The sequence below is a fragment of the Stenella coeruleoalba genome, assembly GCF_951394435.1.
Source record: "Stenella coeruleoalba genome assembly, chromosome: 10".
In the NCBI taxonomy this organism is placed as follows: Eukaryota; Metazoa; Chordata; class Mammalia; order Artiodactyla; family Delphinidae; genus Stenella; species Stenella coeruleoalba.
The window spans coordinates 1,827,191-1,850,574 of NC_137156.1; positions in this window are offsets into that span (position 1 = coordinate 1,827,191).

Genomic DNA, 23,384 nt, shown 5'->3' on the forward strand with positions numbered 1-23,384 from the left:
CTGGTTTCTCTGAATTAGCTAAGCAAACCCTTTTCAAATACCACATAAATCCACCCAAATTATCATAAGTTCTGAAGTTATACGTTATAAGTTAATGAAATTGTACGGATGTCCAAAGAATCAGTCTTTTTTTCTTTGGAAAGAGAGTAAAATTTGCCTGAGGGTGACTTGCAAGCATGAAACACCACGTAAGTGCAGGTCATAGATATCCAGACAAATTATAAATGTGCTTTTAGACAATCCGAAGGGCAGTCCCATAGGTTCAGAGCCTTTCCATTTTTCAGATAAGGACCTTCAAACACAGAGGCATGTTTAGTAACTCTGCAGAAAACCAAAACTAGAGATTAGGGCCCAGGAGTTTGGAACTTTCTCTTTTAAGTGAAAGGGCAGGAAAATGTCCTTTAGTTTCCCTGCTCTATACTTGCACAGCAATCAGCACATACTCCCACCCCAGTATAGCTTGCAACATTTTCTTAAACATTTTTTTTCTTTCTTTCTTTCTTTTTTTCTTTTGCGGTACACAGGCCTCTCACTGTTGTGATCTCTCCCGTCGCGGAGCACAGGCTCCGGATGCGCAGGCTCAGCGGCCACGGCTCACGGGCCCAGCCGCTCTGTGGCACGCAGGATCCTCCCAGACCGGGGCACGAACCCGCGTCCCCTGCATCGGCAGGCAGACTCTCAACCACTGCGCCACCAGGGAAGCCCTTCTTAAACATTTTTTCTCATCAATTTCCCCCTTTTCCCAATTTTTTGCATACCACCAAAAAAAAACCAAAAAAACAAACAAAAAAACTGGTGTGTCAGTTAATTTCAATCTATCAAAATATGTAAAATTGAGAATTTGGCTGTAAGCCTCCAGCGTTTGCCTCCAGGGACGTCTCAGTGTCAGCGGTGGGTGCCCACAGGATGTGCCGACGCTCTCTGGGTGCAGTGTTCTGATTTGACCAACAGGAGAACTATCAATTCTGAGGAAGGTAAGAAACAAGCTTCCAAACCAGACCATTTTTTCCTTTAATTATATATCAGATATGATTCACCATTTAGATAACATAAGAAGGTCTTTATTCATTGCCACAGGCTATTATGTTTTCATTTCCCTAGGTCATACTGACATCTAGAGGAACTTTGAACTGAAGAGTTCCCGAAAAACAGAAGACGTATTTCTCCTCTTCTGTTTCTGGGCAGCGACTTCAGTATGAAGTTCGTTCTTAGTGTTTCCAAGTTATATGTAGAAGTTGCTAAAATAGGAAGTACAGGTGTGTAAGCACATCTTGTTTGTTTTCCAAAAACAAACGTATTCTGTACTGATTAAAGAGGACTGGTCAGTGCTGGAAGGATTATGATCACGGTCTGCTAAGGAATAAAAAAATCAGGCCAGACACTGTGTCCTTTGCTGAATTCATGCTGACGGACCAGACGAGCACAAGGGCCCCATTTCACTCACAGTCACTCATTAATTTGTTCACTTAATCATTACTCATATATTTACACATGGATTCCTTTTTTTTTTTTGCGGTACGCGGGCCTCGCACTGTTGCGGCCTCTCCCGTCGCGGAGCACAGGCTCCGGACGCGCAGGCTCAGCGGCCATGGCTCACGGGCCCAGCCGCTCCGCGGCATGTGGGATCCTCCCGGACCGGGGCACGAACCCGCGTGCCCTGCATCGGCAGGCGGACTCTCAACCACTGTGCCACCAGGGAAGCCCCATGGATTCCTTTTGTAACCATTTCCCCATTCCTTTTATAATATCAGTGGATGTAGAATGACTCGGGAAAGAAAGGGGATTTGGCCCGAATACCCAAGTATTCAAAACAGAGTTTTGCTCTGTCTACTCTGTCCCATTTCCTGGGCTGGTGTCCTGAGTGGACCTGTGTTCCCAAGCTTGTCCGGCTGGTCTGTGCGGGGCAGGGAGGACGTGTTGGGACCCGTCTCCACTCGTTTCAAGTGTGTATTTTACTCACGTTTTAAAATGTGTATTAGTAATATTGAGCACATATAATTCATGTCTGTAATAGATGAAATGTTTATAAAACTATGTATACATGGACTGCTTATCCATTTACATCATTTATGAATAGAGTAAAATATTGCCACATGCTTTGAAATATTTTGCCGATGGCAGTGAACAATCAAACTACTTCGGAGACCGTCCCTCCAGGTAACACTGTTTCTCACATTCTGCTTTTCTGAAATATGTGCTTTAGAGGAGAATCATTCTAATTAGCAGGTTCAAGGGCAAGTACCTAATGAGAGCTATCAGCTCAATTCTTGCAAACCCTTCTCCACCTTCTACAAAGTACTGCTTTTAAGAGGTCAGGATTCGTTCTTCAGATGACCTTTGTGACAGAGTAAACCGACTGCATGCCCTTCATACTCCTGTCTCTGTTGTGGTTCCGCTTATTGCCGTGGAATCGAGACCCTTGGAGGAAGCAACACGGGTGCACAGGTGTGTGCCGTGTACCACCAGCCTCACCAGCCCAACACTAAAACCCTACTTTTCCTGAGTGGTGGGATAACCAAAAGCGAAATTCATTCGATTGAACAACTTTACCCAATCCCTCTTTCATTCCCATTCAATAAAAATCTATTTGAGAAAGCAGGCCTGAAATGGCTTTAACTTTGAAATAACAAAGACTGAGACAGAGAAGGTTGCTGCCTTCTCCGGACGAGCCTTTCCTGGGTTATGGTGCTGTCCCCGCCCCGGGGGTATGGACCTCTCCCTACAGCTCTTCTTCCCCAGCACCACCCGAAGGGCCAGTGCTCTAGAAGTGTCTGGTGAGCCCGTGTGCACGAAGGAAGAAGTGCTTTCCGGAACGGTGGTCTCATGCGAGAGCATCCGTGTGTCAGGCTGCATCACTGAAGAGCCGGGCCACCCAGGCACAACCTGACGTGCACCCTGCCACTAACCCTCACATCCTTCGCATCACTTGGCTGATGTTAAGTGACACCCACAGCCCTGCATTTGGGGACTACAGTTGCTTCAGAAAACTGTTTTCTTAACATCACAATGGGCCACGACTAAACTAACCGCATAAATCCTGAGCTGAGGGTATATTACTGCTTATGGAGGTGCCAAGATGAACATGTTTGGTAATTTTAACATTATGCCTTAGAAATACAAAAGCAAAATTACAACAACTGTAATGACCTTGTTAAACTCTGATTAGAATCCTCGTGGGGGAGAGAGAAAAACAGAGGCTAAAAGCAGACAAAGAGAGGAATTTTCAGGAGAAATATTAAAACTGTGTTTCCTCGCCTGAGCGCAGATGATTGTAGAGATCACTTGTGAGAGCAATCTATTTCTCTTCATCCTCAGGGCACACTCAGATTCCCTGGGCATTAAGGCGAAGGCCCCGAAAGTCCCTGGCTGATACAACCCCCTTTGTGATGTGCAGGGTCTGGTAGGACAGGACCTGACGTTGGCAGGAAGGCAAGTGCTGACCCTGACCTCAGAGCCCAGCGAGTGGACCCTCCCCAGGCTGCGGAAAACATCGGAGATAATCGGACAGAAGACTAAAGCCTCTTGGTGTGTCCACAATTCCAGGGACAGGCTTCATCCAGAAACCAAGGAAATAGGACTCCTCACGGGTGTATGTCAAGAAAGAGCCCGGAATCAAAGGCATTGGTTCAGGAAAGTCTAATCGGAGGCTCTGTCAAGGGAAGAGACGCGGGCAATCCCGCTTTCATTTGATTATAAGATGCACGGACCGTTCCACAAAAAGGCGGCACACTGCACAGGGAACAGCCCCTCCAGCCAGAGAAGACGGATGGGGGCCCGCACTGCTCAGAGGTGCTGTCAGGCTACTCCTCACTGACCCCAGGTTTTACTTAAGCTAAACACACTTTTGAGTTTTCTTAGCTCCACAACCCCTGCTGCGGCCAAGGCCCCGTGGCCACGCGGGGGTGCTGAGCAGGGCTGTGCAGACCCAGGGTTACGCGAGACGCCGGCCCTTGGTCTGCCCTGTCGCCTGGGGGGCCAGGCTGTGGACCAGAGCCGCAGACTACTGACTATATAGGCCTCCTCCACCCTCCTCTCCAGCCTGGCTTTGTCGATTCAAAAGAACTGGTTAGAATGAACCTGGAACAAATTAAAAGATCCAGTCACATCGGGTACTTGGGTCATAAGGATTTGACTTTCCCTCGTCTCACTGCTGACGGATGAGCTCACCTGAGACATCTCATACCAGATCCGTACTTTCTGATTTCCTAGCCACCGCCGTCTCCCCGCTCAGCCCTCCGACGCCTACCTGCTCTTCTCCCACAAGCTGCCGGCCTGGCGGCCCCGCGCCACCCCGCTTCCCACCTGCCCAGACTCTCCCGCGCTCTGACCTGGTGCTTCTCGGCCACCCGGGGTGGCGGAACGTCCGGCAGCCATCAGCGCCCGGGGCCCACCAGGGAATCTCACGACCCTGCCCGGGTGGAGCCCGGACGCGGAGGCTCTGAGGCCCGCACGGACCGTCAGGCTCTGCCGGGTTTGGGGGCCGCGGCTCGCCGGCGCCGGCCCCGCCCCTCTGGCTTTGGAGGCGCTTTGGTCCCTCCCCCCCCGGGCGGCCCCACCAGAGTGTGGAGGCCAGCAATACCCCGGGGAGGCCATGTTGCTCGTGTTTCCCTTTACCCCTGCCGCCTCCCACCCACCTTCAAGGGTCTGACCCTCCCCAGGGTGCACGATTACCCAGCAGACCACTGCCTCCCAGGGGCACGTGTGGAAATGGGTCTGGGGCACAGCCCCGAAGACCACAGCCCCCCCAGGCTGACCTCGGGAGGATCGGGGTGGGGGGAGCCGAGAAAAAGCCCGCGCTGCCAAGCGCCCCTCGGGACCCTCCGCCCGGGACCCTCCACCCGGGACCCTCCGACCAGGACTCTCCGCCCGGTGTCCTCCGCCTGGATCCTCCGCCCGGATCCTCCGCCTCGGACCCTCCGCCCGGATCTTCCGCCTGGGACCCTCCGCCTGGGACCCTCCGCCCGGGACCCTCCGCCCGGGACCCTCCGCCTGGACCCTCCGCCCGGGACCCTCCGCCTGGATCCTCCGCCCGGGACCCTCCGCCTGGACCCTCTCGCCCGGGACCCTCCGACCAGGACTCTCCGGCCGGGGTCCTCTGCCTGGACCCTCCGCCCGGATCTTCCGCCTGGGACCCTCCGCCCGGGACCCTCCGCCCGGGACCCTCCACCCGGGACCCTCCGACCAGGACTCTCCGCCCGGTGTCCTCTGCCTGGATCCTCCGCCCGGATCTTCCGCCCGGTACCCTCCGCCTGGGACCCTCCGCCCGGGACCCTCCGCCTGGACCCTCCGCCCGGGACCCTCCGCCTGGACCCTCCGCCCGGGACCCTCCGACCAGGACTCTCCGGCCGGGGTCCTCTGCCTGGACCCTCCGCCCGGATCTTCCGCCTGGGACCCTCCGCCCGGGACCCTCCGCCTGGACGCTCCGCCCGGACCCTCCGCCCGGCCTGCTGGTCAAAATGTAGTCATGGCAAGTGATTTAATTCCTCCACCAAAATGGAGGTGAGCAAAAGAGAGGAGACTCGGGCTGAAGTGGAAGAACACTACCTTCCAGGGCGCAGAACTATTGACACACTACACGCAGAAGCGTGTCTGAACAGCCCGAATCAGCGCAGGCCTCTGCCTTCTTGGGATTCTGTTCCCAGAACAGAACGTGCACTTCAGACCGGGCGGCAAAGTCACTGAGGAACGGCGGGGGGGGGGGTGTGGTGTGTGTGTGTGTGTGTGTGTGTGTGTGTTTAGAGCTCCTTGATGTTCATTTGATTTAAATGAGCCTTACTTAGTAAATTCCTCTCTTATACCACACAAGACCCGACCTTGGAATGTTTTCACATGAAGTTTACTTCGTTTTATCATCACCTAATAAAACTCCCTGATTTCTCCGCGCTGCAGACAGTTTTGTAAGGATTCATTTCACATGGTATTCTCAGGCTGCTTGTTAATTTTTATTTTAGGTTCGCTTTTATCACCCCGTCCCCTGTCTCCTGCTCCGAGTAAGCGGTGGGCGGCTCAGCCCACGCCCCCCACGGGCCTTCTTGGAGGCGGGCACCCCCCGGGGGGCCCAGTGTTCCCCAAGGGAGGGGCTGTGTGGTCCCTTGGCGGTAAGGGAAGTTCGGAGGTCTGAACTTAGATTCACTGAATGAAATATTTAACCTCGCGCTTCGCCTTTCCACAGCTTCCCCAGGGCAGCAAATTTTGAAAGCACACTACAAAGCGAAGTGGCTTTCAAAGGCTATCTCTGAAAAACAGTGAGAAGCCGCAAAGCTCTCAAAAAGTCTCTGAATGTGGAATGTAATACAAACTCTGTAAGTATAAACCCATCTGTTATGACTATCCCCAAACGTTTAGTTGCCTGGTCCCTTCTACTCAAAGTAGGTCCGTGGCCAGCACCACCACCTGGGAGCTTGTTAGAAATGCAGACGGTCAGCCCCACCACACCCACTGGATCAGAATCTGTGCTTTCACCAATCCCGCAAGGCTCCCGTGAACGCTAACATTTGAGAAGCGCTGGCCTAGGTAACACACATAAGGACTTGATGTAAAGAAACTTTTCACAAAATATTCATCACGGCCTCTTGTATTGATTTGAATCTTGCCTCCATCCACGATGAGCGAATGTCACGCTTGGGGAAGCTCAGAGGGGGGCGGGAGGGAAAGGGGGCGGAGCCAGGACACAGCTCAGCTGGTCTGGAAACCAGTGGCCTTGAGGGGCGTAGGCGGGGGAACCCAGCACCGTGTTGAACACTAGTGACTTCCGCAGAATGTCCAGAATCTTGACGCCGACCCAGGGGTCCTCACAGGGACTCAGAAGAGAATGCCAGCCTTGATACCACGTGCCGAGAACCGGCCACTCACCTCTGGGGTCTCCACTGATGGTGGGAGCTCTGGCCACAGACAAAAGCAGCATTGAGGTGTAAAGGTCCTGCTACGGACTGAACCTTTGCATCCCTACAAAATTCATATACCGAAGCCCTAACTCCCAGGATGAATGTATTAGGAGGCGGGGCCTTTGGGAAGTGATCAGGCTTAGACGAGGTCCTGAGGGCGGGGTCGGACAATGAGATCAGTGTTTTTATAAGAGGAGGAAGGTATCAGGGTCTTCCTCTGTCCCTCTGCCACGTGGGGACACGGAGAAGGCGGCTGTCTGCAGCCCGAGAGAGGGCCCTCATCGGAGCCCGACCGTGCTGGCCCCCAACCTCAGGCCTTCAGCTTCCAGAACTGTGACAAACATCTGTTGTCCAGGCCGTCCGGGCCACGGCATTTTGTTACAGCCACCCCAGCTAAGACAGGGACAATGAAAACTGTCACAGTGGAAACTCTAGAGAATTAGGGATATGTTCTGCTCAGCTCCAACCTGCAAAGAACAGTTAGGATTATTAACACAAGTGCTCTAACTTGGTTATAGCAAGCTGACTGTCAACTTTAAAAGGAACAAAAGTTATCTTATTTAGCCCAGTTCTTATGAAACAAAATTTAGAAGCCCACAGACAGTACGTGGCCTCTGATACGGTCTAGTTGTCTGTGCTCTTACTCCTAAGGTAGCCTTAAACCCTCAATTTACGGAGAACATAAATACCTTATCGAACCCTTGGTGTTTTTACCTCACTGTCTTTTGTCTTATCGTGGACGTACGGGAAACTATTCAGCGAGCACTTATACCAGTCATTAAAATAGGGAAAAGCTTCAATACTGGTTGGTAAATAGTGGGTGTCTTGCGACCTCCAGGGGTCACCCCCAGCTCCTGACCCAGCCGCCCTGCCAGCCTCTGGACCCTCCTAAGACCCAACAACTTGGGAGTCCGTACCTGGCGGGGTGGGGACCTCTGTGTCCCTGCTCAGACGGACGAGTGACTGAACTCCCAGTTATTCAACTCAGTCCTGCACAGGGAACAGGGATAACATATGAGTGCCCCTGGACACAAGGGCAGACTCCTGGCTACACAATTTTCAATATTTGAATAAAGGCTTGTAATTTTATTTTTGCTGCCCCTACGAGTTATCATTAGTGGGAAATTGGAAAGTGTGCCTTGACAGTCAAGGGGAGAGCCGTGTGTGATGAGTGAAGAGGACGTGGGTGTTTCTACCAGTCCTGTTTCTTCCCCAGCATCGCTCAGAGGCAGTGATGCGGGAATGGGCTTGTAAGACGCGCACATCGTCAGCTCCTTTGCAAATTTGCAGTCTCGGGCAGCCTTGGCAATGAGCCTGTCCTCCTTGTTTAAACAGGGAGCTTCGTTCACTGATTCAAATAAGAATAACATTCGCTTGTTTGCCAAGGTGAGAGATTGCTGCGTCAGTGAACAAAACCAATACAAGCGAAAAGGTAGCATTTTTCATTATGGAAATCAGCTCTTTACTTTCCACAATGGCTGAAGGCAGAACCAGGAGAAATAGGAAAAATCAGCTTAGACGAAACATCACAGGTTTAAATTAGATTTTAAAAAGAAATTAAGATAATGGAAGTAGTTTGCTGCACAGTCAGGCGGGTGAGATACATAACTGTTCTGTATTCCCAACCACACAATTTACCACAAAAGAACCCAGTATTTTAACAGTTCAAAATAAGACAAAGAAATAGAAAACTTACTAAATCATAAAATCTATTTAGCATTTGAAGAGATTCTGAAGGGCATGTAGCCCGAGCAGCTCAACTGAAAATGAGAAAAATGAGATTCTTCCCAATTCCACCCAAATATAGGAGATTTTAATAATATTTGAAACGTTTCTGCTAAAAGGGGTGGCTCTGGATAATACTGGTGGTTCTTCCTACAACACCTTCATCCTTAAAAGTGTTAACAGGGCTCCATGGAGTACGGACTCTGTCCTCGTTTTCTCTCACTAAACATCCACCCACCACAGTACATATTCCACATGTACACAGAGTTCTCAATATCCCATTTGTTATTACACAGCAGTTTTCTGTGACTTTTAGAACAATAGGCAACTATAGATGAATTTATGTTAGGAACTGGTATAAGCATAAGCATTAACCTGTGTTATGGTATTGGTTTGCCAGAGTGAGAAGGACATAGTTAGGTCGAGTAAACTTTAAAGTGCCTATTTTTGTTTGGAGGAAAAACTTCTTCTCAAATAAGACACAATAATGGACAGGATTAAGGAAACTCGATCAGCACCTGCAGGAGGTAGCTCAAGAGAGTCCCTAGGCTTGCAGCGTACAGGGCCTGAGGACCAGGAGGGGCTGGTCTGCCTTCCTCGGCTTGCTGGGGCCCCGCATGGAATTCTCTGTGGGTTTCAGGAGAGCAAAATCCTGTGTCGTGTCCTGCCGTAGGAAGCAAAAACAGCGCACACTTGCTCGCCCACCTTCCTGGAGACCGTTTGCTAGACTACGCCCAGAATAGCAGTAAATAACTGAATGGCTCCGATGAGGTGACAGCTGGCCTCGGCCGCAGCACTGCACAATCACAGCTGCAAAGTGCAGTCATGGGTATTCCAAGAGTAGGATTGCAGTCTGTTTTCAGTTAGGAACCTCGTATAAAACCGTACTCCATCTACATTCCCTCCATTCAGCTGTGCCCCCCTCAACGTGCTTAATGAACTCTTTCTTCTTTGTGAACCTGACTGACACACAAAGGTAACCCCCTTAGGTAAAAGTCATGAGCAAAATGCTCATATAAAACCACAGGGGCCGATACCCGTTTGTTCTTTTCCTCTGTTCACTGAGAGGCACGGCATGCTTCATGCCCACAGGCTAGGCTATCTCATCAAATTCCAGAAAATACATCTAAACTGTGAAATGAGAAGCTGCTAAGAGAAAAGAAAAAAAAATAGAAGTAACTTTTTCCATCTATTCTGGTCACGTCTCATTATTTTTATGTATTAAAATTTAGGCAATAGTCTAAATATACTTGAATTTCACATTTAACGAGACCAGTTCAATTTGGCATTTAACAATCACTGTAAAATTTTTCATTTTGATTTAATTCAGTTATAAGCAATATATTTTCCAAACTGACCTCATTATTGGTGGAGTACATTTACACAAATACATAACTTACTATAGCAACATCGGTCAAATCTGAACATGAAAATTCCTTTACATGCTATTACTTTGCTGTTCATTTTCTATTCACTCCCACAAAATTACTCGTATTGGCACCAAATTTTCCTATTCAATAGAGAAGTAGCGTTATTTAAAAATAAATAAGTTCAGTTTCCAGGTAGATGTTATAAAAAATATTAAGTACTTTTTATGACTTCTAGTCTTAGTATCACCTCAAAATTTTTTCTCTACTAAAAGTTATGACAATTAATGTCAAAGTCAAATGCAGGGGTTTTTTCTTTTTAATTTTAAAGAAAATTAACCAGATGAGGATTACAACTCCTATAAAAATCCACATTCTATAAAACGAGGACTCCAGCTGTAAAAACTTCCTCAACTCAAAATCCTAAAATCTAGGGGTTTTTTCAAGTGATTAAATAACTAAGACTAGTTTATTTTATAATACGGATATATAATTTTTAATGAAATAGCATACCATTTATATGCATTTCATAATCATCTATATTTTTATTAAATCTTGGTCCCATCAACACTGATTTAACCAAATTCACATCTTCAAAGTGTGCATAACCTTTTCCCCCTAAATGATCTAATATCTTTATTAAAATGTAAAAATAAGAATTTTGATAGAATTATCCTAACCCTATATGTAAATATACTTCCTCTAAACAATGTTTTATTTTAATAATTAATAATGTTAAAATAAGTTTCCTTACTAAATTCAAGTACTAATCAAAGAACACCAACTCCAAACTAAAAACAAAACTTGGGAAAGTTGACTGAATCTATAAACATACTTGTGCTTGGAGATAATAGAAATGTGTTCTTACGAGTGATATTCTTTGATGAAAACTCTGTTTTTTAAATTTGCCTTCAAGCATTACATTTTGTTACCTTCTCTTTCAATAGTTTTTCAAACCACTTTTTCAGAGGTTACCAAAGAGTTGATCTTTTCTTAATCAAAGTTTAACGTCACTGATTTGCCATACAACGTAGCCTTTGTCACCATGACTTTTGGCTGTGAAAAAAGGAAAATAAATCACGTCTCACCTTCCCATTCCCTCCAGTGACAGCACAGAAGGAGTTGTCCACTCTCAGATGTGCTGTGGCCTAAGCCATCAGCCTCATTAGCCTCAGGTAGCCCAGGAGTTAATTAGGTACTAAGATGCTCAGGGATTATACCAGCTCTCAGCTTCTCACGGGGCCGTGTCTTGTTTATATTCAGGACTATATGTTCCTTCCACTTAATATTTTGGCTGCTTACTTTGTACTCCAACTCCAGTGAAAAGTTCTGGTCTCCTCCCCACCCGGCTCCCTCAGTGCAGAAGTCTTTATTAAGACTGGGTTTGCCTTCTGACTGCGGTATTTTCCCTACACAGCTCACATCCTTGAAAACATTATCTGGTTTCTTTCTAAATGAGCACCTCTGGTAGGGCACTTGTAAAAATATCTAAAAGTTAAAATCTAAACCCTCCCTGTGTAAGCCATGTGCCTCTCAGGGTTCAGATGACGCCCTTTCTCTTAGACGATATGTTTTCACCTCATCCCTTTAGTGGTCCTCGTGACTCACGCGTGACCAGGAACTGAGAGGTGTTTGGCATTTCTTCCTGCTTTGGCCTTCATCTACCAGGCTTCTCCGTCCACTGGTGTATTTGACATCTATGAGCACTGAGCCCTGGTTTATTCTCCTTGGAGAACTCACCAACACTTTCAGCTAAACTCTGTACAAATGATCTCAGAATTCTGTCTTTAATCCCATAATCCCAATGATTGCTAGATCTCAACATTTTGCCATGCTATAAGGCTTTCAAACGGTACAAATCTAAAATAAAACCCAACATCTTACACCTGCACTGGCTTGCCTTCAGTGATTCCAGGCTCTGTCAACAGTGCTGTGACGGTCTCAAGTGTAGATCTGCCAGGGAGCCACAGGGTCCGGCTGAAAAGAAGCCAGGGCCAGGCCTGAGCCTTGGACTGAAGTCCCCCATCCTCCCACCGGGTACAGCCCTCAGAGGAGGCGCACCAGCCTTAGACCCAAGGCCATGGCAAGCTCCACCGTTCAGGCATGCGACTAGTACCAGGACTCCAACAAGTGAGCACAGAAAACCAAATGGGAATTCCAAATGGGAAAACAAATCCTGAAAGGTCTGCTCATGGTGAATAGGGCCCCGATGCTAAGCTTGGGTCCCAGGGTGCAGCAATAGTCTCTAGGGGGGAGCCCAACAAGGTCAAGATCTAGACTCGGCTCTAGACACGAAAATTGAAATGGGGACCAGCAAAGCCTGGTCCTAATATCTGGGGTCTCCTTGGGAGATGGGGTGCTCTAGTCTGGGGACTCAGGCGTAGGAGGCTCACATGAGAACTCAGGGTGCCCACAGGGGGAGCTACACATCTGAGAACCATGTAGAGGTCAGGAGCAGCTTCACGCAATGGCCTGATGTACAGAAAGGAGCCCAGTGGCTGGGCAGAGACACTTCATTTTCCAAGAATTCTAATAGGGAGAATTTCCTAGAATAAAGCTCCTCTGTCTAAGGAAGGGCAGAGAGGTCAAGGCTGCCTAGCATTTCCTGCTTCACCCCAAGCCTGTGGGTCCACTGATACCTGAGGTCAGCCTGTGGGAAGCTAAGGGCCAGGATACCTTGGAAAGGAGGCGGACGCTTACAACTGAAGGCCCTGAGAACAGGTTCAAGGTCGAAATGCACATTACAGGGCAGTGACCTGCAACCCCAGCTGCACCATTACCTGGAGAGCCTCTGAAAAATACCAGCCCTGGTGTCCCATTCCAGGCCAACCGCATCCAAGTCTCTGGAGTGGGACCCTCACTTCAACATTTTCTAAAGGCTTAGACTTGTCAGACCTAGCAAATGAAAACATAGGATGCCCAGTTAAATTCAAATTCAGATGAACAACAAATAATTTTTTAATATAAGTAGGTCCCATACTAAAAAAATCATTCATTGTTTACCTGAAATTCCATTTTAAGTGGCGCCCTGTATATTTTCTGGGGCAACTCATGTTGAGTAAGGTACAGTCAAGGCTTGGGGACAGTTGCCCTGGGGTTGGTTGCCCTCTAATTTGCAAAGTTTGTCTTAAGTGGAAAGTGAGTTCTGTCACAGACGAGACTCCCCTGTGAGGTTTATGAACTAGGGTTTAATTCACCAGACTTCAGTGGTGTGTGCAGGAGACAGCCAGGGTCAACAGCAGGGAAGTAAGCAAGACAGTATTGCTGTCCTCCAGGGACCAGCCGTCCAGAGGTGAAATAAAATAATACATTATTTCTTATTAAAATAAGAAATAATTTCTTTAAAATATTTACCCAATTAGTAACTGATCATGTTGACATCTCTGTTTATGAGAGAAGTCTATTTGGAGCAAGACTTACAGAAATAAAACCTTTTTGGAACCTTTTAGATGGAGCATCAAAACTTCATTCTTAAAAATTAACCACTTGGGGGCTTCCCTGGTGGCGCAGTGGTTGAGAGTCCGCCTGCCGAAGCAGGGGACACGGGTTCGTGCCCTGGTTCGGGAAGATCCCACATGCCGCGGAGCGGCTGGGCCCGTGAGCCATGGCCGCTGAGCCTGTGCATCCGGAGCCTGTGCTCCACAACGGGAGAGGCCGCAACAGTGAGAGGCCCATGTACCGCAAAAAAAAAAAAAAAAAAAAATTAACCACTTTGAAATACTGATTTAAAGCTTCTGCCGTCTATAGGTTTTCTGGCACCAAAAGCCACCTCCAGGTTCGAAGGATGCCTCACTCCTGCAGGCTGCTCTCAGCTGTGGAGGTGGAAGCTCCCAAGCCATGGGGTTCCTTAGGAGATTCGAAGCACACCTCTCAGTGTTCTTTAAAGATGGAGTTTAAAATGTTTAACAGGATGACGCAAGGGACAAGGGGCCAAGTCATAGCACAGACTGTCTTACAATAGCTCATAGTAGCACAAATACTTTGTTACTAATAACGTCCCAGGTACTGAAATCTGCCAGCCTTTCATTTTCCAGATCAGAGTGGTAAGTTTATTCTCAGAATAATGTCTCTTGCACTAACCAGTTTCCAGGTGTGTTTTCTTGAGTGGGAGGGACAGGGTGGACCTGTGGCCAGTCTGCTGGACTGTACGTACCCCGCACACAACCATGGACACAAGTCCAGGAGGGGCACAGCCGTCCTCCACGTGTGCCACAACAGAAAGCAACTGAGGACCATGGCTCCAGGTTCATATCAATGCACAGTTAACATGTATTGAGGATGGTTCTCTAATTCACCACAACTTCACCCGGCTCTTCTGTTATCCAGTTTACATGCCTCTGAATTTCCCGCAAGACGTGGTAAGAAACTTAATTGCAGAAATTAATCTAAATCATGGCACTCTCACATCAGCCAGGTTAGTAACCCGGAGAAAAAGGGGTAAGATGAATTTAGCACGACATTTCCTTGATGAATGCAAGTTACAAAATGTTTGGTGATAGCGGCCCCTACCTTTACCCCGAGATGGTCCCTATCCTACATGCTCTTGGCCACCAGTTACTTCCAAATTTTCTCATCAAATTCTCTTACCTGTGGCTCAGTAGAGATGGAATGAAATGAGGGAAAGACTTTTTATTTTCAAACTTTGTTTGAGTATGACACGGGAAGGAGATTTCTGGCTATCCTGCATGAGCTTTTCTGTGGGGTGTCAGCCCCATGGTTCATGAACAGGCTTTAACAGGGTGGTATCATCTGAGAAGCTGTAAAGTGCAAAGATGCTTTGGAAGGGCATCTCATACGTAACATTATCCACTAGTTAAAAACTATTTTTAAGTAATGCTAACGTTGGGTATCTTTGGTTTAAAAGAAATAGGCAACTTTTAAGGTCTATAATTTTAAAGTAGGCTCTGAGGATTTCGTTCCAAAGAGCAACATAAGACTGATCATTGTTTTTCATGATAACAAAAGCTCTTTCCTCCAGTCATGGTATCCTTGACAAAAGGTGCTTCTGTAAAGACATAAATAATAAATCAAAGTTATACATTTTCCGGTAAATATACAATAGAATACATATCAGAGTTGGCACGTGAGATAGCTTTTTCTCATCTTTTGTTTTCAAGCAGAAAAGGGCCTGCTGTTCACTGGTTTATTTAAGGAAACCGTCACCGTGTTCCCACTAATACTCACCGTAACCTAAAACCCTCAGGCACTGATTCTGCCGTCCCCGTAGCGACAGCTTCATCACGCTCTGGGCTCATACTCGGCACAGGCCACCTGAGCTGAGGAACGACCTCCGTGGAGAGAAGCCATAAGAGTCAGCTGGTTGCCTTTGTCTATCAGTGACACCCACATGCCGTGTCCACAAGCCCCTGTGCTCTTGGCCACTCAGGTCTCCAGCTAGTAAATTCCAGAAGACGGACCACTTACGCGTGGGCTTGCACATTTGCAAATGGCCTGGTGAGGGCTGCCCAGACCTGTGTGTCTACTTCAGGCCACTTAAACTCCAGAAGGAAAACACCCGTCACTCAGAGACCACCGCCAGTGGCACAGAACTTCACATGATCTCTCACCTGAGCTAAGCAGGGCAACAACAAGAGGCCCGGGAAGTTCTTTAGTCTATGACATTCATGTTTTGAGAAGCTGATTTTAATGATCATGAGAGTCATCAGCAGTGGTTTCTAACCTGAAGCTAAGTACAGTTAACCAGACTGAGTCTCGAAGTCTTGTGAGGAGCCCTGGGTGGTACCCGCTGAGGTTAGGGAGGCCCAGGGGCGGGGGCGGTGCGCCCATCTCCACGGAGCTGGGCTTTACCACCAGGATCTATGGAGAAAGGGCCAGCTCCACGCAATACTTTGCTTCGAGCCGTAAAAAGTCCTGAAGAAAGCAGGCTATTCAGATGCACGAAATCTTAACTCTCAGCGGGGATCATTTCTGTGAAATGCATCACTGGTCCACAGCCAGGATGCTGGGTTCTAGTGGCGTTTCTGTTAACCAGCTGCGTCCCCTGCAGAAGGTACTTCACGTCTCAGAGACTATGGTTCTCGCTGTCAAGTGGGCTGATCTCCGCTAGTTCCAAAGACTATTGAGAGGCTAAGGTACGGTGACAAATGTGGACGTGGTTTTGGAAAAAGAAAAGCAACAAAGACACTAAGTTGGCGTGGCCTCCTGGAACAAGCCTGCTCAGCTGTCTGCACAAACGGTGTCTGCTCGGATTCCTCCGCTGCCTCGGTCAAGTCCACCTCCAACGCTGAAATAGGAGGAGTGTCCGTGCCTGACCCTGACGCTTGGAAGAGCACTCTCCTATTTACATAAAGGCCAGCACAAAGCTGTCAGCAGTGTTACGTTAGAGAGGGCCGTTCCCACCCCAGAGTCAGGGCACGATTTAATGGTCAGGAATCCCTGGGGACGTCTCTGGGGCTCAGCACGGCCGGGCGATGCAGGGCTTCCCAGCCAGCTCCTTCTAAAGGTCGGATCCCGTCTTTGGGCCCAGGCGTAGGTTGATGAATGTGCCCTGAGCTACCATTCGGTAGAGAACTTTGCTTTTATGGTTCCTCCTCAAAACACTCCCACCAAATCCGGAATGAAGAATGCTTTTTCTTGAGTGAAAGGTAACATACGCCAAAACCACAGCGAGATACCACTCCACACCCATCACACCACGGAGCCCATCAAAGAAACAAAAGTAAGTGTTGCTGCGGATGTGGAGAAATTGGAACCTGTGCTCTGCCGGCGGAAACGTAAAATGGCGCCGCCACTGGGGAAGACAGTGTGGCAGTTTCTCCAAAAATTTAACGTGGAGCTGCCACGTGACCCAGCAATCCCTCTTCTGGGTATACACCCAAAAGAGTTAAAAGCAAGGATCCAAAGAGACATTTGCACACCCATGTTCACAGCAGCATGATGCACAATGGCCAAGATGTGGAAGCAGCCCCAGTGTCTGCTGATGTGGTCCATCCATACAATGAAGTATTGTTCAGCCTCAGAAAGGAAGGAAATTCTGATACAGGCTGCGACCTGGAGCCTTTTTTTTTTTATGTTATGTATATTTTTATGTTTTATGTTATGTATATTTTACTGCGATTTTTAAATAAGTAATAGAAGCTAATTTCATATGTTTCACTGTTTGAGAACTTTCCTAGGAGAAAGTAGGCTGATCCAGACAATCGTGGGCTGAGAACAGCACCGGGTGACGGTTCTCCTGCAGCGTCCAAGGTCTGAGCATAGGAGCTCGTAGTGACCAAGGGGAAAGAGCACACCCTCAAGGGCATCTGAATCAAGGCCTTCTGCTGACTACTAAGAGTGAACTAGGCCTGCATCCAGTGTCCAGCCTGTAGGACCGAAATCACAAACAAACATGTTCTGCTCAGGTTCAGCTCTGCTTCGGAGAGAGGTACACCTTTGTACCATATGGAAAATAAAGGCATTTTCCCTGCCAGAGGAGGAGATGAAATGTCCACACAGTAGAAGAACTCAGCGCACTGAAGTCCCTTGGGAAGTCCAAGATGTATGGACCCTCTTCTGTGCTAGCCCGGGGTCCACGGGTTGTTATACCCACCTCCCAGGCTCCCAAGACCGAGGCCGCCATAGAGCCTTTGTGCTCTGCTCGAAGCCCCCCCTGCCCCCCCATCAGCACCCCTCCTCTGCTCCTTTAGAAAAACACTCCAGTGAATGCTTCTTTGTAAATGTAGACGAATAACAGAAATGAAAGGATTCTGAGTGAGCACTGCTGAGAGCACACTGGCTAAGAGACATAATTATCTCATTTCTTCCTCTGTTCCCCAAAGTAGTTGAGGTTGCTACTATGTGGTTAGAACATTTTAAAAACTGGATTTGGAGCTATGATCAATACTTTTAAATGATCAACAATTTTTACGGACGCAAAATCGACGGAATTTTCAAGGTATCACGGTTAATCAAAATATCAGAATCACTTTTCATTTTTGATAAGTTGAAAATAGCCCTGTATGTACTAAGCAATGAGCAGAATGTTTAAGAGTGATCCTGTTTGGGGAAATTCTTTAAATCACATACATATATGCTGGTATTTCTAAAAGAAATCACAGGAAATGATTAACAGGGCTCACTGTGAAAAGAAACTTGAATTGGGGGCATACAGTAATTTCTCATCATTTTAGAGTTTCCTGTACAGTTCAAATTTGTTACCCCATGGTGTGTGTACACATATTCATTCACTCATTCAGGATAGAATGCTGGGTATGCTCAGAGGAATAAGACAGAGCCCCTGACAGAAAATTCTTATAATCTAGTGAGAAAAACTGATAAGTACGTTATTAAAATAACTATCATGTATGTGTTATAGTTGCCTAAGAAACTGGATTCCCATCCTGACTTGGCCGTTTCCTAGCTGTATGATCTTGGGCAAGCCGCTTCATCTTTCCATGCCTCAATTTTCTTCTGTAAAATGAGGATAATAACAGTTCTTACCCTACAGGGTTTTCATGAGCATTAAGTGAACATATATAAAGCACTTAGACCAGTGCCTGGCACACAGTAAGCTCTCAACAAACGCCCGATGCCATTACAGTGAAGATACAGACAGGAAGGACACCAGCACAGGGGGAAGCGGGATTCCTCCTGCCTGGGTCCTGGGTTATCAAGGATTTGAAGAAGAGTTGCTGCTTGAGCCGGGCCTGAAAAGATAAATAGGTTTTTGCCAGGTGAATAGGAGGGAAAGGCCATCTCAGGGAAAGAGAACAGTCTGAGGAAACGCAGGGCGATGTGGGTGTCTGGACAGCCGCCCCAAACAGGCAAAGTGAACTCCTGAACTTTCCTTCCAGGAGCTTCTCAAGGAAACAAAAAAGAAAGAGAAACTTTGTTCATTTTTAAAGTCCAGTACGTAATTTGTGTAAAGTCCCACCCTTGGTATGGCATTTCAGACTCACTTGTTAAATTGCTTTTTTATAGTCTTCTTGGTAGACGTTCACACTTGATCAAACATCTGTAAATGAGCCAGTATAAAAAATGAAAATTCTGAAATACAAAGCAGACACGCACGCAGACCTCCAGAGCGGACGGGCAGCGGGGAGGGAACTTGCACTTTTCGAAATCCAATTTGCACCTGCTTCTGGGGTCGAGCAGTTTACAAGATGCCGTTTGGCACTGGAGATGACCTTGTGGCCGTTCACCCCAGCATCCACCACGTGGGACTCCAGGTGAAGGTCCAGCACCTCACACCTGCCTGCTTGTCCCCAAGTCCGAGGTTGGCCTGTGACCCTGGGTTCCTCAGTTTAAAGCCACATTAAGCATCTCTGTGTGGGAGACTCCACGCCGAGAAGCTTTCACAGACCTCATCTCCATCCCCCTCCCAGAAGCAGATGTTACTATTTCCTCCTTGTACAGGGAAAGCTGCACTTCTGAGAGGTAAAGCCATTTGTCCAAGTTCCTGACCCATAGCTCAGGACTGTGTCCACCTCTTCTGCCTCCACATTCGGTGCTCCTTTGACTACTACGAGTTGCCTCCTCTGAGAGATGCTTAAACCCAGCACACCGAGATGCCAGCCCCGTAGCATAGAGTGTTAGGGACGTCTGATCTGTGGTCTCCACCCACACACTGAGAACCCCCTCGCTGCCCATGGTTCCAGACACACTCTCAGCCTCGTGTCTGGACTGACCATGTCATAGGTTGCTAGCAGCCTATCCAATGTCCTCCCATCTTCCCTTCTAAGAGACCCCTGGATAATGTGCTCGGCTGAAAAACTACATTCTTCAGCCTCCATTGCAGAGGGGGTGACCACTGAGACGTAAGCATGAAAGAGCAAAAGGCTTTCAAAGGAAAACTTTTTGCCCTTCATTCCTCAAGCTGCAGCAAAATCAGATGTTGTGTGTGGCAGGAGCTCCAGCAACCTCCTTGGGACCATGAAGAAAAGGCCAGAGGATTTCAGAGACCTTGGCTTTAAACCAACACCCCTGGACCTCTTGCCTGTCAGGGTCTAAACCTTCAGGTATTTAATTCACCAGAGTTAGAATTCTGTTTCTAGAAGTCACATACAATTCCTAAGTGATACACTGACTAAACATGGGCACGTACTAACTCTTACCATTGTTCAAATGTTTGTTTACACTGGCGTGGTTAGTAAAAGTCAGACCTATTTGAAAGAATCAGTGAATAAAGATAGCTTTCAGTCATGTATTTTCTCAAGAGAAAATAGCAGAGGTAGAGCTGCTATTACTAGGGAGTCTGTGAACTTTCAGATTTTACATTCATAAGGCTGAATGTCACTAGTCTCATTGGAGCCTTAAAGTGACTTTTGAAGGCCAGTTCTCTGCATTCTCTTGTACTCCACTGACATCACTTAGGACTGCTGTTGTAGACAGGCCAGCAAGGCGCAAGCGGAGTCCCAGGGCTCCTCAGGGAAAGCCGGTGCTCTACACACACACACGCTCTTCAAAGGGCAGGATGTGCAGCTAAATCGGGGCTTACATCCTTGAGTCACATCCACCCACACATGGGAGAAAGCACTCCAGTCAGCTTCAGGCATAAAGACCAGCACACTGGATGTTTATCAGTGAGGAAGGAAGGAAGGAAGGAAGGATGGAAGGAAAGAAGGAAAGAGGGAGGGAGGGTGGGAGGGAGGACAGAGCAATGGGTCATCATAAAAAGAGACAAACCAATGGCACTTCCGGGGACTGGAAGGCTGAGGCACCACTTCCCCCTGAGAGCACGAAAAGAGGGCCAGTCTCACAGGTGAATTTGCGAGTTTGAAAGCAATTAAATATAGTAACTTCCCATCTAGCTACAGAATTGAACGCGCCAAATAATTCTGTATTAATTGACTGTGAAAATGCATGGCATTTTATAGCCCTTGAATTCCTTGCCTGTGTTTAGTGGTTTTTTAATTGTAAATGACATGTTACAGTTCACAGTTTGTCTTTCTGTTCTTTTCATCAGAGTAAACCCTCCACAATTCCAAGTTCAGGTAGACGAAAAGCCTGTAAAAAGAAAAATTTATGAAATTTGCTTAAAGAGAAGCAAGGATTTTATTTCAGTTCTGTTAATTCAGTAATACAGATTAATAGCTAATAAAGTGCAGTTCAGGGCATAGCAAATCAGATTCATATCAGTAGCAGCATTTGTAATCAGAGGAACTTTCTGTTTTTCTGCATAAGTTCTAATAATATCCTTGAATATTTTTTCTCTTAACCAGTTTACCAATCTGCAGTGTCATTTACACTAATTTTTTTAATTAAAAAAAATGGAGAAAGGCAAACTTCATCCAAGTCTATTATCACGAATTATAAATTAGTGAAGTTTGACTACGTGAGGTTTTAACTATATAGCTGACTGTGGTGCCAGTGCTCTCATATTTAAAGAAAACTTAGGTTGATTTTGAGCTCGTAGCCCCTTCTGAATAAATGAAGTGAAGTTAAAATTTCTGCTAATGGGGCTTCCCTGCTGGCGCAGTGGTTGAGAGTCCGCCTGCCGATGCGGGGGACACGGGTTCGTGCCCCGGTCCGGGAGGATCCTACGTGCCGCGGAGCGGCTGGGCCCGTGAGCCATGGCCGCTGAGCCTGCGCGTCCGGAGCCTGTGCTCCGCGGTGGGAGAGGCCACAACAGTGAGAGGCCCGCGTACCGCAAAAAAAAAAAAAAAAAATTTCTGCTGATATATTTGTACATATGTCAATATACACTAGAACTGAAATAGAAGGCCCCTTCCGGTTTAAAACTGACCTCCTCAAAGTGTCCTTTCCTCCCTATCTTACTCTATGCTCTGCTCCTTCTTCAGACCCTATTAAAATAGCAGTAAAGGGATCTGTGAAACGGCAAACGCACACACACACACACACACACGCGCACAAGGTCAAAAAATAACAAGAGAAGACATGGCAGTGATAGAATTTTGGAAACTGGAGGCAGATGGATGAGTGGTCATCAACTGGGCACAGCCAGGAAAGCTGGATCTTAAGACAACAGAGGAGGAACATTGAAAAGCAGCTTGAATTGTCCCGCAAAACACTGGAAACTTCCAAAACTACGAATCCCTTCATCTTAGTCCCTGAGATTACGATTTAATTGGTCTGCCATGTGGTCTGGATGTTGGCATTTTTAAAGATTTCCTATGTGATCATAATATGCAGACAAATTTTGGGACTTCTGCCCTAATACGAAAAACAGAGGCTAAAACTAATGAAGCAAAGCAAGTTGGAGGAAGCAGAGGTGATGCAGAGAAAAGAAAACTCTTTTAAAAACTCATCAGTATCCTCATAAAACATATTAAATCTCGGTTACAAGAACAGGATTCGCATAAAAGAAACACTCAGAGAATAGGAAAGAGTTCCTGGAATTGACTCTGATAGTTGACAAGAGAACTTAAAGGAGCTTCCACAATAAAGGAATCTCCCTTAAAGCAGAGCAGAGGAGGAAAATTGAAGTGAAAGGATAAGAAATTTCCAGACCAGGCGAGGAGATCTAACACTCAAATACTAGGAGTTCCAGAACAAAAACAAGAGGACATGAAATTGACCAAGACAGTTTGCCAGATGGAAGGATGTGAGAGGCCAGTAAACATCCTGCACAGTGGACGAAACACCCATACAAGGTCTGTCATTGTGAAATTTCACAATATCAGGGACAAATAGAGGGTGTCACAAGCTGCCAGAGAGAAGAATATCTGTCACTTACAAAGGGTCAGGATTCTGAACTCATTTGGACTTCTCAACAGCAACATGGAAGCTAGAAAACGACGGTACAATGCCTACCAAATTCTGAAAAGAAACTATTTTGAACCCAGCCAGATAAACTATTATCCAAGTGCATGTGTAAACTCAAGACATTTTCAGATGTGTAAGATCTCAAAAATATCACGTTAGGCAACTACTGGAAGGTGTATTCCATCTAAACAAAGGAGTAAAACAAGAAAGAGAAGCAAAGGATACACAACAGGGGATGCCCTATCCAACAGAGGATAGGAGACAGGGCTTCTCCAGTAGAAATGCTAGGACAGAAGCTCTGCTTCAGGCTTAGAGGGCAATCACTGTAGAGTAGAATAAAATTCAGATTGGTCAGAAGTCTCTGGGAGGAATTTCTTCAAGAAGATAAATTTGATAGGATACCTAATGTATCTAAAGGTATGTAGAAAAGATTTGGACAATTAATAGATGGCTTGGGGCTTCCCTGGTGGCACAGTGGTTGAGAGTCCGCCTGCCGATGCAGGGGACACGGCTTCGTGCCCCGGTCTGGGAAGATCCCACATGCCACGGAGCGACTGGGCCCGTGAGCCATGGCCGCTGAGCCTGCGCGTCCGGAGCCTGTGCTCCGCAGCGGGAGAGGCCACAACAGTGAGAGGCCTGTGTACCGCAAAAAAAAAAAAAAAAGATGGTTTCGTTTTGAATTCATGATACATACTTTCAAAAGCTAAGCAAATTTTAAAAATCAAGGCGACCAATAACTCCA